Source organism: Vombatus ursinus, unplaced genomic scaffold, assembly GCF_900497805.2.
Source record: "Vombatus ursinus unplaced genomic scaffold, bare-nosed wombat genome assembly UNPS02009835.1, whole genome shotgun sequence".
NCBI lineage: Eukaryota > Metazoa > Chordata > Mammalia > Diprotodontia > Vombatidae > Vombatus > Vombatus ursinus.
Window position 1 is genome coordinate 26,051,700 of NW_020949613.1, and position 3,409 is coordinate 26,055,108.

Sequence of the window (3,409 nt, forward strand, 5' to 3'; positions counted from 1 at the left end):
AAAACAAAATAAAGAAACATTTTTTTTTGTTTTTGCAAAAAGAAAATGAATCAGAACAATTAAGAGAAGGATCTGTAGAGCAGCATAAATAAGATGCAAGAGTTGATAAACTTGAAACACAATCTACTTATAATCGGTCTCATTTTTTGTCAAATCAAGCCTGCTAAATAGGGACATGTTCACATTTCAGATCTATTTGATTGCAATTGTTACTATTTGAATATTGTGATTTTCTCATTTTAATACTTGGAAATTTGAGTTTATTAGTATTACCTTTATGAGTCAATTCCACATTTTTTTTGTAGACCATGAAAGACCAAAGAAAAGTCATATTTAAATTTACTGGATAGTTCAAAGTTTGACTCAATCACAGGACACTGGCAAAATAACTCATAGCCAAAATCAAAGTTTTCTTTTGTTTTGTTTTGTTAAGGTGAGGTTATGAAATTAGCATATGTATCTTGGAATCCATGGGAACCCTTTCTAAGAATGCACCATCATGGGCTTGTGAGAGATGATCTCTGTGGATGTCTCAGGAGTGAAGCCTCCTCAAAGAATTAATCCTTTCTTATTCTGTTGAAATGTTTGCAGCCGGTTGACCTTATAAGGAAATATGCTTCTCAACCCATCATATACTTTACCAGACCCCTCCCCCTTCCCAAACTTGTTTTTAGGCACTTAGCAAGGAGGAATAACTCCCCCGTTCTAAAACTGTTTCCTGCTTTTTTTTCTTGTCTCTAGGCAACTGTTTTTTTTTTGTTTTTTTTTTTTTGTTTGTTTGTTTGTTTGTTCTCTGTTGCTGGGGTAGACTTTCTGGGAATAGATTGTGCCCTCAAGGCTTGCACCAATGAGCTGAGAAGAAGGGGGTTAGGGAGGAAGAGTTGTGGTTAGGAATCTATATAATCTGTCTTTGCTGAGCACACCCTTGCAGTCTTCCACCAGAGCCGTTTTAGGCAAACCGAGGGTGCCCTTTCTCGAGAAAGCTAATAAAGAAAACTTTCTTTTTGCTCATATCTCTGAGTCTCTGATTAATTGGTAAGGGGCTCTGTACCCCACACAGAATTTTCCCTTGCCTGCTTCATAGAGGCTACGAAATGCTGAATTTTGGCATATCCATCAATAATCTTGGTTTGAGCTCCGTTTCTCTTCCCTCTTCCCCTCCCCCCTACTCTCCCCCACTTCACCCGCCGCGGTGGGGGCCCGCAGCCTTCCCTGCGCAGCTTTGTTCCTAAAGCCACCACCCCTGGGAGCAACTTTTCCCTTTCCCTCCCCTTCCCCCGCCAGCTGACGTAAAGATGAGTAGCTCAGAGGAAGTATCATGGATCTCATGGTTCTGTGGGTTTCGTGGCAGTGAATTCTTCTGAGGTGGATGAAGCCTATATTCAAGACAAGTTCACAGGGCTTAAGGAACAGGTGACCCACTATACGCAGGCTTTAAGTGTGATCCTCCACGTGGAACCTGATGAAGAGTTGGGAAAACCCCAACCAGAGTGACCTAATCGAGTAGACAGCCGAGATGCTGTATGGACTGATTCATGCCGGCTCTATCCTCACAAACTGTGGCATTGCCCAGATGATGGAAAAATACCAGTAGGGAGACTCTGGCTATTGTCCCCATGTATATTCTGAAAACCAGCTCATGTTGCCCGTTGGACTGTCAGACATACCAGGTGATGCCATGGTGAAGCTGTACTGCCCCAAGTGCATGAATGTTTACACCCCCAAGTCATCCAGGTACCACCACACAGATAGTGTTTACTTTGGTACTGGCTTTCCCCACATGGTGCATCCTCAGATTGGCAGCCAATTTGTGGCCAGGCTGTATGGTTTCAAGATCCACCCTATGGCCTATCAACTGCAGTTTCAGGCAGCTGGTAACTTTAAGAGCCCTGTCAAGACCATCTGCTGACTTGTCTCCTCCCCTCCTCTCCTAACACCTCACACTGTGACACCATTCCCTCTGCCCCCAGTACACACACAGACATACACACATACACCCCTTTCCAGAACCCCTAATGGTTTTTAGTTTAAATTAAGAAGTCATTGTTGTGGTGGTGTGGTGGGAGTATGAAATAAAGTAAAGGAAAAGGCAAAAAAAAAATAATCTTGCTTTGAGTAAGTAACTAAATATGTTGTTCAATTTTCATTTGTATTTGAGATACCACAATAATTATACATACATACATACATACATATATATGTGTATACATGTATACACACATATATAATATATATTTATATATTATATATGTATGTATATATTTACACATACATACATACATACATATTTCATTATTTTCCTTTTCTTGCCTTACAAACCTCTTAGGTAAATAAGTTGAGATTCAAACTCAAGTCATTAAAACACAAATCCTGTGCTCTTGTCACTAAACCACAATGTTTCCTATGGCTCCTCACCTTCCTGGATACCTTCCTATCTTATAAACATGCCAACAAAAGTCATGTGATCAGAAATTTAGAACAGGAAGTTCATACAGGCCAAACCCAGCATTTTTGACTCACAGTGTGGGTTATGGTTCCTAAATGATGTTAGCGTATCTTATGTGCCTACATATGTATGACTTGTGTATATGCAGCACCTTGAAAATCTTAAAGCCCTATATAAAAGTCAGGTGCCATTATTATCACTAGATTATTTCAGTCGGTTAGTCAGTGAATAAGCATTTATTAATATCTGCCAGACCCTGTGCTAGGCACTGGGGGTACAAACACAAACGTGAAAAATCTCTTTCCTCGCTGACTCCCTTCCCCATGCCAATATTCTCTTTACCATTATGCTTGAGCTATTAAATGCATAATCTCCTATAGTGTATTTGGACTCAATTGAGTAAAGCCCTCACATCTCTCTATAGCATATTAAGTAATTTATTCAGTATCTGCAGTGTCTGGATAAAATAGTCTTGCAAACAATAATCAAGTTTAAGGACTGATATAAGATAAATTTTGAAATTAAATCTTCATTTCTTTTCCTTCTGTCGTTGAAAGTTTGTGTGTTCTTTTGCCTCTCTGACAGATTGTGTAGCAGAGTTGAAAGATCATGGGGTCTGAAGGGAAGAAGACTTGGGTTGATGCCAAAAGTTGACACTGACCAGCTGGGTCACCCTCTTTGAGCTTCTTCATCTGTAAGATACAGAAAATTAGAGGTTTAACCTCAGAGGGATATTGTGAGGAAAATACTTATAAAAAGTAAAGTTCTATTAAAAAATACCAATTGTTATTATTTTGTAATGGCATTCTGTATCTTTATGCAAGGCCACAGGCCACCTTGAAATGTAGAATGGAAGTTATGGCCTATGTGACAAAAAAGAAAGGGAATATTTTTGATCTTAGAGGTGTTTTCAATGAGAAGCACTGAGAAATTACTGCCTAGGTTATTGGTACCAAACTCTGC

The 3,409-nt window shown here is 39.5% G+C and overlaps 1 pseudogene; it reads left to right on the plus strand.

The window, feature by feature from the left end:
• Nucleotides 1–1,292: 1,292 nt before the first annotated feature.
• LOC114036436 lies at nt 1,293–1,909 on the plus strand (annotated as a pseudogene).
• The last annotated feature ends 1,500 nt before the right edge of the window (nt 1,910–3,409 follow it).